General features: G+C 43.2%; 1 long non-coding RNA gene across 1 annotated transcript; it reads right to left on the bottom strand.

The window, feature by feature from the left end:
* Positions 1-10,538: 10,538 nt before the first annotated feature.
* Positions 10,539-13,853, bottom strand: LOC116962630. Its single transcript, XR_004407683.2, has 2 exons — positions 13,378-13,853; positions 10,539-12,728 (listed from the first exon to the last, which is right to left on the bottom strand). It is a non-coding gene; the product is annotated as an uncharacterized LOC116962630 (long non-coding RNA).
* Between the last annotated feature and the right edge of the window lie 1,484 nt (positions 13,854-15,337).

A 15,337-nucleotide genomic window follows, 5' to 3' on the forward strand; every position in this document is an offset into this window, starting at 1 on the left:
GGCTGTTATGTCAACTTTAACAATCTCATTAAGTTAATCAGAACTCAGGTTGCTGGATCTTTCACTGCTACTCTGAGCACCATTGAGTAGTCTTGATTAGCCCCGAACACACTGGATCATTTTGGGTAGCAGTGTAATTTAGAAACTTTCAAGTGTAAAATTTACACTTTCAAGTGTAAAATTTTTCTGTGTGAATTATTTTAGACTCGGAAGTACCTGAAAGGTCAAATACCAGCTCCAGATAAGAAGTCGGTGTGGTCTTTCCAGTAAAAAAGAAAAAATTGTAAACTTGAATAGCATATCTGATTATATAGATTGGAAACTGTCTTGCATATGTCAAGTTTACAAAGGGATGTGTAGGAATTTACAGATGATTAAAATGTGTTAGAAACAGTGATTGGTACACATTATAATGTCAGTTATCTGAAAAAAAAAAATACTGACAATTTACAGGAAGAACCTTCCTGTACTAGTGTTGGAGGTACTGAAATGTCTGACTTGTTGCCATTTTTCTCTTTTCATTCTTTTGCTAATATATTTCAAGTCCTTGAATAAAAATTCGTTACTTCTGTTATTGCTTCTTACCAAGTGTAAAGATCTGCTTGTTCAAACACAATGAATTTAATAAAAATAATCTTAGACAATGGAACCTAGTGATGGATATTTTAGACATACTTTTTTTCATTCTTTTCCCTATCCATTTTTGCATGCAGTAGTTTTAATCTTTATTTTCAATATAAATCAAAGCATTATCACATTATGACCTCAAAGATAGTTAAGCAAGATACAGACTGGGAAAGGAGTATTGTACATTTAGAACACTCAATCAGCACAGTGCAACACAATAATGAGAATTACCTTTAGTCATAGACCAGCAGGCAGTAGTATTTGAGAAGACAGCAAAGAAATCTTGCAATCTCTTTATTTAGTGTCTTTTAAGCATTTGACCATTACAATCATTTGTTGAGAGTATTTTTTTATTCATGAAGTATGTGTAGTTCAGTAGCAAGAATGTGAGAATTTTTCAGTCTCCCCTTCACATCTTCCAGTATCTGGTAGGCTCACCTACTTGACCAGAAACAACTGTCTTTTGCACAAAATGGGAAAGAAACCTCCCAAAATTGATTTTCAGACTGCAAAATGTGATTATAGTAATCTAGTCTGACCACCCACATAAAACCAACTGGATGACTCATATTTATCTTAATCATAACTTCTGATTGAACTATACGATATATTGCTCAAAAAAGGTCTGTGGCCAACTTGAGAACAAGCAGCGGTGGAGAAGCAACTATATCCACAGGCAAGTTGTGCTCATGATTGATTATCCACACCGTTACAACCCACATATTAACTCTCATTTGAATTTGCATAATTTCAGCTTCTGAACACAAATCTCAAGACATTTTACTCAGTTGCAATATTACAATTTGATTTCCCATCTAGACACTTCAGACTGCAGCTGGTCAGACTATTTGTTCTGAACAGTCACCAGGTATGCATCTTTTCACTCTTTATAGGTGAGCATTGATCATGATTTTTATGGATTTGTAGTAACTGCTTAACAAATAAGAATCCTGGGCTTATTTGAGCTGGATGTTATTGTGCAAATGTGGGTCTCAGAGTGTTTTTCCCCACTTTCATTCAGTTGCAGCATCCCCATGTCTCACTGTGTGATTGGTCATATCATTAGCTATTTTAACAAAGATGTGACATGCATAAATCCTGTAATTCCTACCTCAATGAGTTTATGAATGAGTCTCAGAGGGGAATGTAACTGGGGGGCTTGACAAAACAATACATCAGAGGAAACACCAGTAAGATACAAGACAGAACAGAATGGGTTATTTTGTAGGTAAATTAAAATGAATATGCAGAATATGAGGCTGTTTCGGGATTTTACATACTGATAGGTAGATTTTGCAAGAATAAAAACTAGGGGAGTGGGGAAAGCAAGCATAGAAATGATTTTTAAACCAGCCAAAAAGAGGCAATATGAAAGCTGACATCTTCAGTGTGGAGTGTGGAAGGCTGAGATGAAAAGAGGCTGTCCATCAAAAGCACCACACAATATACAGAAAAGAAAGCTACGTATACAGATTGCCTACTGATAATGCCAATATCTCACAGTTAAAGAGGCCCATAGAAGGAGTGTGAAGTGGCTACATTCCTAATTTAGGCATCCTCGATAATCCCATAATTACACAAGATTAATTCAGAACCTTGTGCCTTTTAATAATGCAGGGCTAGCCGCAATTTCACCCTGCAGGCAGAGAGACACAGAAGTGTAAGGATCAGTTAAGACCTCAGCACACAGTGTCCCCTTTGCCTGTGCTCAGAAGCTGATCCCCCTCCTTAGGTTTTGTCCCACACTGTGGGCAGATCGTGCTGCCTTTTGAGGCTGAAACACACTAAATGTATCACCAGGACAGGGAGTTTGTGGCTATGTCAGCATTGCCCTTATGTTAAACCACCTCTCTTTGCTGCTCCTGACTGTGCTGGGTGATGCATCTGAGGTTCTTTGAAAGCCACTGGTGTTCACACTTGCTCATTTTCTCATCTCAGAACAGCCACATCCTTAGCTCAAGTGGTACACAGTGTCCAGGTGAGAACAGCCCAATTGCAGCTTTCTGTTGTTTGCTCAAATACTGTTTTCATGCATGAATTTCCATCTCTGTTCCAGTAAAAGCACTTCTCCAGATAAATTAAAATTGATTACATGAATATTCAAGAAAGCAAAGAAAAAACATTAGTCTATACATAACAGGATTGCACATACTTGTTTACAAACAGATTATCCTAAGTATTAACCCAGTTTCTCTTGAGAAGACAAAATCCACTGTCTTTTTTTCTCTCTTCTATAACACAAAACTGTTTATCTTACATTCCCTTTATGCATTTCCACTGAAGTGTCCCCCATCACCATGGTCATCCCTGCGTTATGCCATGCAATACTGGCACCATGGCAGGCATAAAATTTTTCTTATGCTCATGTTTCATACGGGAAACTGATGTTAAATGACTTGTTGAAGGATGCTCTAAATGTCTGGAGCAGAACAAGGAATTAAACTCAAATCTCCCACTCCCCGTTAGTGACATCTCCACTAAATTTTTATTACATCTAGTACCTTTGACTAGGCCTCAGCTTTTACCCTGTCACGTTATTCTGCCAATGAAAAATAAATGATGTACATTTTTAGCTTGCTATCCTACCAAAGACAAAGTTGTGAAACTCTACAGCTTTCTGCTGAGCAGTCTTTTTCCAGAGCCAGCAAGCCAGAGTTATTGTACTGGACAGTACAAGGAACAAGAGTGCAGGTATTGTGGTGTGCATAGGAAATATCAGATGTATGTATTGCACGGAAGGCAAAATGTCCTCAGATTTAAGTGCAGGACACATTATAGAAACTTCCAGAAGTTAATAAGCTGAGAGCGAAGGGGATGTAGCACTGCACTCAGTGCAGCCTTTGTATAGGAAACTAAAACATCAGCTGACTATGAGCAGGAATCGCTGGAAATCAGGCTTCATCCCTTGTGGTGTACCCAGAACTATTTGTTAGCAAGTGAGGTGCTTGCACGCTCTTCTGAGACACTGTTTAACTGGGGGTGCTGATCTAGTGCTGATGCATTATTTCTATGAAGAGAAAAGAAAGCTAATGTTACATATTCTAAATGCAAATAAATGTGTTAACTCACTTTCTTTTCCTCCTTCCCTTCTCCCTCCCTCCCTCCCTCCCTCCCTCCCTCCCTCCCTCCCTCCCTCCCTCCCTCCCTCCCTCCCTCCCTCCCTCCCTCCCTCCCTCCCTCCCTCCCTCCCTCCCTCCCTCCCTCCCTCCCTCCCTCCCTTCCTTCCTTCCTTCCTTCCTTCCTTCCTTCCTTCCTTCCTTCCTTCCTTCCTTCCTTCCTTCCTTCCTTCCTTCCTTCCTTCCTTCCTTCCTTCCTTCCTTCCTTCCTTCCTTCCTTCCTTCCTTCCTTCCTTCCTTCCTTCCTTCCTTCCTTCCTTCCTGCCTTCCTGCCTTCCTTCCTTCCTTCCTTCCTCCCTTCCTTCCTCCCTTCCTTCCTCCCTTCCTTCCTCCCTTCCTGCCTGCCTCCCTCCCTTCCCCCTTCCCTCCCTCCCTCCTTCCCTGCCTGCCTTCCCTGCCTGCCTTTCTTTTCCTCTCTTCCTTTCTTTCCCCAAAGTGACTGCTGCTCAGGTAAGAAAGAGTTTGCCCTTAACCTGTAATTCCCTGCATTTTTCTTTTCCAGAGCACTGGATTATAACAAGGCCTGACAGCTATCCATAACTTGTTTCTGACATCTTACTAGTCTTTCCTGTGGCTGAACAAAGGAAGCCTGTTTTAAAGGAAGGAGAGGGTGTTCTCCCGTACTCACAGCTTGTTCACACTATAGAAGCAGATTAGGGCAAAAAGTCAGAAATGTTTCTCAGTTACTTTAAGAGCAGGTTTGAAGCCACACGTATGCAAGGCAACAGTGGCAACCCCTACTGTCAATAATGACACACTCAAATCATACAAAAGAACTGTTTTAAAGTCACAACATACCTATGTGTGTAAAAGTTGTAATGTCATATGACACTGTTTTTGAATGCATTTCTTCATAAAACTGCAGAAAAAGAATTCACCGTTGTAAATAAATTAGTCATTGAATCCCTGGTTCTTTTATAATAAACCCATCAAATATTCCAAAAAGCTTTCTTGCCCCAAATGGTGTGCTCCTTAGGATCTCTGACAAGTGACAGGAATTTACAGATTGATACCTGACAGCTTTTATTTGCAGCAGAATCCAGTTCTCCCATAAGCAGTACCAGATAGCAGTTCCAGAAATAGTTTGTAGGACAGTGTTGTGGTTTGGGCCTGGTTGGCAGCCAACCACAAGGCAGCAGCTCTCTCTCCCTTCCCCTCCGGCAATGAGAAGGGACAGAGAGCCAGGCTTGGGGTTCAAGATAGGACTGGGATGGGGAAAAATTCCCCTTTATGATCACGAGCAAAAGGCAGACTTGTTAGTGGAAGAGAAAAAAAAACCCATACATTTATTACAGACACTAACAACACATAACAGAGTAGGACAGTGAGAAGCATTGCCACATCTTGAGAACACCTTCCCCCCACCCCTCCCTTCTTCCCGGGCTCAGCTCTGCTCCCGATATCTCTACCTCCTCCCCCAGGGGCACAGGGGCAGGGAATGGGGGGTGCAGTCAGCGCTGCCACTTCCTTCATGTTCGGTGGGGGGAGTGTCCAAAACTTGTTACCCCCTGATCCATCGTGGTCCCCCTCTCACAGGAGACAGTCCTCCACAAACTTTCTCTGACTTGAATTCCTCCCATGGGCCGCAGCGTTCCCCACACTGCTCCGTCATGGGTCACTAACTTCCTCCAACTGGATTCCCTCCCACGGCTGCAGCCCTTCCCGAGCTGCTCCGGCGTGGGACACCCCCGCATGCTGCAATCCTCCCAGCACTGAATTACAGGAGCGGGGCTACCTTTTCCCATGAGACCCCGGCCTTCTTCGGGCACAGCACCTTGAATATTCCGAGCAGGAGCCACACGCCATAAATCAATGTCTGCTCCACCGTAGATCTCCATGGGTGGCAGGGGGGGGCCGCGCTGCCGTCTCTCCACAGGATACAGGGGGGTCTCTGCTCTGGCACACCTCCCCCCTCCTTTCTTCCTCTGTTCCTCCACTGACCTTGGTGTTCATGCAGCTGCAGCGACTCCTCCTCACAAGTCCCACTGCCCGTCACCACGTCCCTTCTTAAATACGTTATCGCAGAGGCGCAGCCGATTGGCTCAATTTCCCAAACAGAAGTGGAGCTGGCTTGGAGCTGGGGGAGCTTCGAGAAGCTTCTCACAGGGGTCGCCCCGATAGCCCCCTCCCCTGCCACCAAAAAACTCCACCACTCACTCAACCCAGGACAGACAGAAACACCTTACACAAATGGAAATGTTTAATCTAAAAGAATACAATAGCAGGATCTTGTTTTGTTTCTCCTCACCTAGAAATTCTTCAAATTATTGAGTCATCTAAATTAAGCCAACAGAATGAAGGGATCAATATTATTTCATGTTTCAGGAAAGTATTTTAGAATTTTATAAACACAAAATCTAAACCATACAAAAACTTGCATCCCTTAGCTCTTACCTTCTTTGACCACTGACTGACTTAGTTTTAATATGATGGGCTTAATAGTACATAGATTGTTTATACAAGCTAATATGAATTCAACTACATGGGCTACATGAACAGATGTTTTTTACTCTGTAATGTTGATGAGAATGCTTATCAATAAATGGATAGATTTATCCCTGAAAACTGTAATCTGGCATTTGTTTTATTAAAAAATAATTAAAGCAAGGCATTTATTTTAATTTGGGGGGTTTTGGTTTTTTTTTTTTTTTGTGTGTGGTTTAGATCCCATATAAAAGCCTGGTTCCCTTCTTCCTGTACTAAATGAAATTGTTTCAGATGTGCCTGTCACACAATGACAGACTACTGCAATATGCTTCTAATGAAGGAGCTAAATACATTAAATAACTTTCTCACAGATTCTTTTGTTGTTGGTTGGACAGGTATTTGTTATTGTTCCTCATTTTTTTTTTTACCTATTCAGTTCAAATTGTCAAAACAAATAAACAAACAAACAAATCTGGGACCTATGAAATACTAACCTTATGTGAAAAAAAAACAAAACAAAACAAAACATACTACATAACGTAGGGGAAGGAAAAGACAAAGAGTGCTTTTAAAGATAATTTTACAAGCAGTCACCTCAACATTTCTTGACTTGACTGAAATAGTCTGTTTAGAACGTATTATGGAAAACGCCTGACCTGTGAACTAAAGCAAACATGCTGTAAAAATAGTGGGATCTTTATTAATGTAAATTAGCAAGCCCGAATATTTTGTTGCACGAGGGTCAGTTGGAAACGCTGTAATCTAATTACTCTTCAGTTTCATTTATGTGCACAGACATTTGCTCCTGTAACAGGGAAGACTGTTTCTTTTGGCAGCAGCCATGATGTGGAAGCCTCCAGTATTTGCAGGCTGATAATAGGACTAATGTGCTGGCGCCCTGACAGAGGGCACAGGAGGGCATGCTATTAGATAAGTGTTTCTGCTACATTACCCAGACAGCATTGCCCTTCACAGAATGTTCCAGCCATTGTGCAGTTTGATATCACACAGCTATAGAATGCTAATGCCAACATAATTATGTATTTTGGCTTCCTTTTTGGCATTACTCTGTACTTAAGCAAAATTTAGTACCATCTTATATGCTCCTACAGCTGGATAATTAAAGGGCATTTCAGTTTTCAGAAGGGGGAACTAATGATATGAAGATCATTGGCTATTTAAAGAGTTATTCGCTGTGCTTAGGGAGTCCTCACAATTAGGCCTGTTTTCAGGCACAAAGTATATTTGGTAACAAAAGAATGACAGTTCAGTGCAATTTAGCCAAATTTATTTCTCCCGGGTTAATGTGTGTGTCACATAGGCTTCCTTGTATTTTCCCTCAGCAAAGAAAACTCTTGCTTTTAAGTAGAATTTGCAGGTGCACAGCTTTAGTTTGAATGTGTGACAAACATTATGTGATAGAGCTCCAGGAAACTCAGAATTAAGACTGCATTTTCACAAAATGACACAGACCGGTAGTGAGGGAACAATGAGACACTTGCTTCTGTCCCAAAGGAATATGATGTTCTCGGTGATCAATTTAAGGAAGTCTCTGCGCAGTACAGGATATCTTAAAATGAGATAAATTTGCAAAGGTAAAAGTATTAACTTGATTTATGGACCAGCTTTCTGACTCGTCCTCATGGGCACTCAGCTAGAAAGTTATTTCTAATTCTTATATATTGGTGAATGTCAGCATAGAGATGTCCATGGAACACTACTGAGAACCATGTGTATATCAATGTTCTTTGAGCAAAACATGGTCACTAGAAACTAATTCAATCCTGAAAGCTGACTTGGCCATGAATGTGTAAATGAAAGCCTAGGTCGGATCCTTGTGTCGAACTAAGCGGTAACTCAAGGAGAAGGACTTGAGTTACCACCACACACTTTCAATGGTTTTAAGACTGATTTAAAAACATTAAATTACCATGAGTTTAGCAGCACATGGTGCTTCTGCATGCAAATTGCTGCGTTCTGAAGGAGAAACAGAAGCCATATGTGTTTTGAGTCTGCTCTTCCCTGCACGACGGCAAGGGCGAGATGTGTCGGCATCGTATTGCTTGCGAGCGTGTGGCATCCACGGCTGCTCTCAGCACCAAGGAGGAGCTGCCTGGCAGCTCCCCTCCAGCCTTGCGAGCTTCCCCGGGAGCCTCTCCGTAGCCTTAGAAGGTTGCCTGGCTTCAAACGAGCTAAGTAAGCTCTGGATGACAGCCCGTCACACAAAGCAGCTGCTCCTTCCCGCTCCCCTCGGAGGCTGGCTCCCAACCCCAAATTCCTGCAGCATTCCGACCCCACGGTGTTTACACGGAGGAAGGGCCGGGAGCGTGGGGGCCAGGGCACAGCCGTGCCCAGCTCTGCCTCTCTGCCACTGCGGGCAGCGAGAGGGGTGGCTCAGAGCAGGCTACGAGCCAGACGGGTTTTGCCACAAAATCGTTTCCCTGATTACAAAAGGAGTCATTAGGCTCAGCTTCTCAGCAGCTCAGTATCTATTTAGAATGTAAGTAGATAACTTATTCCCCCCTCCCGCCCCCAAACTGGATCTGTAGCATACGGAGGTTCAAGTGACAAAGCATTCCACGCAGCAGGGTTTGTATATCCTGGATTTGGATCCGTGTATTCACAGCTATATTCCACATGGAGGCTTGGTTGCAAAGGATCTTAAAGTAGCTCTTTCTCACGCAGAACTATTAGAATTAGTACGTTATAGCTGGTGTCCTCAGCTGTTCAGTCCTGCAGAGAAGCATCTGAAATGACTGCACTTCTGCCTTCCTCTTCATTCCTATGCTATATGACTTCTGATACACAGCTTATCAGAAACAGTAAGGCATAACTCATCAAACAAGGTGTACCTAACCAAAAATTCTTTCATTCTGATACCGAAAGGCTATCAGTGCTATGAAGCTTATTTGCCCCTGATAGACAGAGTAAAATTATGTGGTCAGCTCTAAGAATCAACACTACAGTATTTTATAATTATATAAAACGGGAAGCTATGCTCACGAATTCCCATTGAAAGGAGGAATCAGCAAGTGATTTACCCATTCTATGATGGGTGAAAATTACTAGTAAAGCACAGTAGAAATGGAAACAAAGCCACCAGCCGGTAAATTCAAATGAAATGCTTTTTTGAATATTGTTGTATCAATGAACAGTTTGTATCATGCTTAATAGCAGTCATTAAAACTGGAAATGTGTCAATTATTGTGCATATCCATTGCTCACCTATGCTTCTGAGAACATTCAGAAAAGAAGGATCGTCAATTAGGGACCACACAGTATCTCAATTTCGAAGTTTTGTCTTGTGATTTCCAGAAGAAGCCACACTCCCATGCATCTGTGGCCTGACGAGGGAAAGGAGCTCCGCACAGTGACAAAGGTTGCTTCAGTCCCAGCAGCCACAGGAGGGTCTCCTGTTTCCTTCCAACACCTCTCCCACTCCTGTTCTTCCTTGCTCCTCTCCCCCAGTAAATCTGGTAGCAAGTACAACCCTCTGAGCAGATGGGTAGTAAATACAGAGCTGGAGATTATGTCTGACAATTAAAATAAAAGTGTCTGACTCATCATTATGAGTTATATTATCTAAAGACCTCGTACTGGGCTTCTATTTTAAATGCCTACATTTTCTAAGTGTGCACATTTTTTCCTGACTAACCTTTTAAGAAAGTGCAGTGTTTAGAGATACCTACATTTCGGAGTGCCAAACTTGATACCATATAAGGGTCTGTTTTACAGACAGAGCCAAGAGCTCTCCCTCTCAAAGCAGGCCCCTCACGGCAGCCCTGGGGTGGGCATCGGCTCCCCGGTCCCCGTCCAGCATTCCAGCCCCCAGCTCACGCTTTATCTGCTCCAGCAACTGGGTGCACACAAGTGTTAGGCAGTACACCTGCAAAACCAGTTGGTCCCTATAAATTTTACAAGTGCAAATTCTAACACTTGCATGCCCCGCTGCTGCTGCTGCTGCACTGCCAGCAGCGTTTATTCTCGTGAACCGCAGGGAGGTTCAAGTGCAAAATTTTGCCGTAGTACATTTGTAAGTGAATGCTCAACCTGGTGCCAAAAATTCTGCCATAATGCCATTGTTAGAGCTCCACACCTTGCATCGTTCTACACTGATGCTAATAGTGCTCATGCTGAATAGGTCTTAAGCAAGGCAGGCTTCTGAGCTTTTTTCCAGATCTCATGAGGTGGAAGGTATCACCGCTGACAGAGATTTTGTATTTGTTTTGTATTGACCAAAACCAAGAAGTCTGTTAACCTTGACAGAAATCAGTAAGATTTATCCCCAATACCAATGAAACGTGACACACTTAACTCCCCAAAACTATTGGCAGTATTTCATAATGAGGTATGCCACCACATTTTAGGTTTCTGAGCTGCTTTGTCATGTTTTCTTTACTGACTTGATGTTGTTCTAATGCTATTTGCAGATGACAATGTTAGATAAATTTAAACGCAATATGACTTAAAAGTTACACAATATAGTTTTCCTGGCCTGATAGCCATAAACAGAACTGAGAACAGGAATAAGCCTTTTATGAAGGCAGAATTCATACCTGCCAGTCTGCTGAAAGTGGGAGCAGTTTGTTCCCAGATTTATTTTTTTTAATTGGATATAGTTTGAGCAGATGCCTGTAAAGAGCCATCACATACCAGCTACTTAGAAGGATACTATGAGGCGCTGAAGTGCTGCTACAAACAGATTTAAAGGGCTAAAGTCACACTTTTAATAGACAAAATGGCTGTAAAAAACATAAATGGATTTCTCCATACCATTCTTTCCTAAGTGAACGTGAAATCTAGAACAAAAACCACAATAAATACCTGCAATATTCAACTTCCTCATCTGCCAAATGCTGAGCCACTGAAAGCACCTGGGAAAAGTTCAACACCAGACAGCTTCCACTGCTAGAAGTGTCTTTGCACTTCCTTTTCTGCCATATCAATACTATTTCATCATTCCATTTACAACAGTAGTAGCTAACCCTCCCTGCCTTGTCTCAATCTCTGGAAGTTTCCTTGACCTCTTCAGCGTTCTTATTCTTAGCTCTCTCTATGGTTGGACCGTGATAACTTCTCATTGATAAGTTCGGCAGAGACCTGTTGTCACTGCTTTCTGCCTCTTCAACACCTTTTCTAACTCTCTTGTGGTTGTGCGTGGCTCTGTTCACAGTCCTTGCCTCAGTTTTCTGCTCTTCACCTCCTAACAGGGTTCAGGCCACCCTGGCTCCTGGCTTCTACCTGCACCAGTGCCCTCAATGATATCCGTGTGTCTCAGGAAGTCTCCAGCTGAAGGAATCATCTGCACATTCAAACACCTCACTGTTTCCAGTAGTTCTTTGTTACAGCCTTCTCCTTGACTTCTGGACCTCCATGCTATCTTCTCCTGGTTCTCTAATCACTGGAAATGTTGCTGCTTCAGTCCCACCCTCTTTTGGTACTCCATAGGGGTTATATTATGAACTATCAAATTTAATCTCTTGGCTATTGTTCCTTACCTAACTGTAAAGACGCTTAATTCATATTCCACCTCCATAGTAAAATATCCTTTGGTTATCTCCTTTGCAAACCTGATTAGATTTTAAAAAAATAAATTTTTCTTCAAAACTGCAAAACTTATCACACAGGTAAACACTAACATACTACCTATATAGTCTGTTTACCATTGCTCTCTTAAAATAAATCAGAAATGTTCTGTTGCCTGTCATAAGTACTATAGCATCGAATTGCAAACAAAGGGTATATCTTATCTCAAATGGCAGAGGTTTGCTATTTATCTATTTATCTATTCCTGCTCTCTCCTCAAAACTCCCTCCTCTCCTGATGATACAGGTTTTAAACACTTGTATGAAATTAAGTTTTGCAGACTGGTCTCTGAATGGCTTTTGCACATTTGGAATTCATGTTTGGCCCAATCTTATCACATCAAAATTAGGCCACAGTCAGGCACTGTCTCAGCTGAGAGGCAGAACAGCTGAGAGCTGATAAGAAGCAGCTTCTTAAAACTACCTCCTACCTGCTCCTGAGTCTGTAAGCATTATTTCTCTGTTCCATTTTGAAGTCCTAACAGTTCTAAAGAGCCAATTATTTAAGCTAATCTGTTTGCCTTTCCACTGGATCAGAAGGGACAGAAGGAAAGACTCACATCCAGACTTAGCACTCCCGCGCTCTGTGGGGGTGGATGAGTGCCATCCGGCTCGTGCCACCATTCCCAGCCAGACCTCACCCACAAGGTTCCATTTCCACTGGCACACTGGAGCAGGCTGGTGTGCAGATCTGGTTTTGGTGCAGAATTAGGAGTTAGAATATGGCCAGAGAACATACCCTGGCTCAGCAATATGGAAATGCTCTCCGATGCGGGAAAGCAGGTGTAACTGCAGCCATTAAATTGTCTCAGCTCAGGTGCAGGGAATCTTGGCAAGCCCAGGATTTCAGCTGTTATTTTCCATCTCTCCCTCCAATCTTCTTTCACCGGTTCAGGGGGTTCCAGCCAGGCTGCACGATGGAGACAGCTCCCTCTTGATTGGGTTGGCAGGTTCCCTTCTGATCGCCAACCTCCTAGATGAAGAGTTAAGAGAATAAATGGTCAGCAGGGCAGGATACACACTGAAGGTCATCCTGGATATACCTATCTAAGCACTCAGGGAATGACAGGATCACTTGATGACCATCAGCTATTACAACATTTAAAGAAGGTCGGAGAAGCCCTAAAATACCTGCTTCACTGTCTGAAACACATGTTAACAGTCTGAAATCCAGTATCATGAGAAGGCAGTCAGGACTTGTGTGACTTTCACAGTTGAACCCTGCCAAAGTGAACCAGACAGCAGTTTAAATAAAAGAGGAGAAAAGAGAAATTCAAACATAATCTTCTTGTGGGAAACAATAAGCTTACTTTATTAGATTTTGCGCAAGCAACCTTGTAGAACATTTCTATATTGCAGAGAGTAACATTTTATGTCATAAAAACAGTGAGAAAAGGAACAAAGGAAAAAAGCCTAACTTTTGCCTTGGGTAAACAGTTACTACTGAAGCTGTGCCAGTTCATACTATTACTTTGATCAAGGTTGCTCATGATCAAGAGAAAAAAAAAAAAAAAAAAAGCACCAAAACTTGGTCTGAAAAAGAATCATCTACAACAGGGAGTCTAATACATCAATATAGACCTGATCTACAAAGCACTCAGATTTATTCTGTAGAGAGCAACCTTTGGTGGCCGGGTCACGGACTGCATGACCTAAAATGCCTTTTCCATCTATTTCGGTGATGCGCAGTTATTTTAGCAGCTTCACTGCCTTTTCTCCTCTGCCGGGTAACAGCATTAGCGGAGGATCTGCCAGAGGAAGCCAGGGCTCTCAGACAGTTGTAAAAATAGACCGCTGCCTTCAGAGCACGTGAGGGAGCAGCGCGGGCTCGGCGAAGGACGGACGGACGGACGGAGGGACGGAGGGACGGCGGAGCCGAGGGGCTGAGGGGCTGAGGGCCTGCGGGGCGGCCGCCATCTCGCCGGGGGCGGCGCCCGGCCCGCACGGCCGCTTGTTTACTCCCGGCCGCAGGCGGCCGCCGCCGCCGCCGCCCTGTTTTGCTGCCTTGCTGCTTTGCTCCCATTCATTATTTTCCCCTGTTTGTTTATTCTGCGGCATTTATGGATATCCCTCTGGGGATGTGAGGAATCGCATTAAGGACTCGTCTATCTTATCACGGGAGACAAGCTTTATACTCCAGAGGCAACCTCCGTCAGGGCCGCGGAGCCGGCGGGAGGCTGAGGGAGAGGCGCTGCACAACCGCAGGCAGCTCTGGGCCCTCTGCGCCGCGTTTAACTCTTTCCTTGCGGAAGACTTCTCGGTCAGAGGGGGAGGTGGCAGCCCTCCGGCCCAGCCAACCCTTGGTTGAAGTGGGGTCGGGAAGCGAGGCAGGGCTGTTTGGGTTTTTTTTTTTTTTTGTTTGTTTGTTTTGTTGTTGTTTTTTTTTTTTTTTTTTTTTTTTTAGAGGCAGGTGAGCCAGGATGATTGCCAAAGGCAAAATCTTAAAAAGCGGCGGAGGAGTGCTTCAGCTGTGGGTGAGAGAAGCCCGTGCTTCAGACCCTGCCACCAACCCAAGTCTCTTCCCAGCCTTGAAAGGAGTCAGCCCTTCGTGCACTGATGGCTGGTCCAAAGCCGAAGGGACGGAAACCTGCTGACCTCCCTCGGTCCAGTGCCACTTCCCACCCAGCCCTCCATAAAACCAAGGCGGGACCTTTTCTTGTTTTAAATCTGTTTATCTGCCTTCGAGCACCAGACTTACACTTAAGAGAAATGTATGTATGGGCTAGTGTGCAGACTGCACCATCTCATCCTTACACACTGCTTTTATCAGGATGTGCAAGATTATGTGAGCACATGCAAACATACAGCAATGCAATTACAAGCTAGAGTGTGTAATGCAAACAGATGAGCCACCAGCCGAACTGGCAGAAGGCAAATATCTGTTTTAGCTGCTGGCTCTTTTCTGAAGCACCAATAGCACAGCAGTCACCCAGCTGAAGCAATGGAAAGAAGTGCATGATTCACCTCAGTGCATTTCTCATGTGTCACAGATTCTTCCCTATCTGAAATCAGAGGGGCCAAAGTATCCTAGGAATTCTTCTGCAGGGTCTGTCCTTGCATAACAAAAGTATCTCTGTTTAGGCTATGAAATAAGCTCCCTGATTCTACCTGTGGATTTCCTTTGAAACACTTTGGGCCTGAAAACTACTGAATTCTCTACAACAGCTTGCAATGGTTTTAAAGGCACAGGAGAAAAAGATCCTTCCAAAGTATCCTAACCTACCAGCTTTTTTTTTTTTTTTTTTTTAAAAAAAAAGGTAGGGGGGGCTGAAATAATCAGGAGAGATATGTTTCTGCGTAAAACAGAGTTCATCTCTTAGTGTATAATTTGCGCAAAGCTAAAGTGGCTTGCTTGTTTACAGACATACTTTATTTGACAACATAAATGACAAGAAACAGAAAGCCCATTGCAGAAATCAGCAGTGTCGTGTAATGATAGTGTGGTCAAGACCCCCTCAGCTCTAGTGTTAGTGCAGGGAGGATACTTGCCTATGTGCAGAGCCTCTCCAGTCCCCAAGTCCTGCTCAGAACAAGAGGCCTGGAGATGTTTTGTTTTGTTCCTAAACTGTATTTTTAGACAGC

The sequence above is a fragment of the Tyto alba genome, unplaced genomic scaffold, assembly GCF_018691265.1.
Source record: "Tyto alba isolate M040663 unplaced genomic scaffold, T.alba_DEE_v4.0 Super-Scaffold_45, whole genome shotgun sequence".
NCBI classification, from domain to species: domain Eukaryota; kingdom Metazoa; phylum Chordata; class Aves; order Strigiformes; family Tytonidae; genus Tyto; species Tyto alba.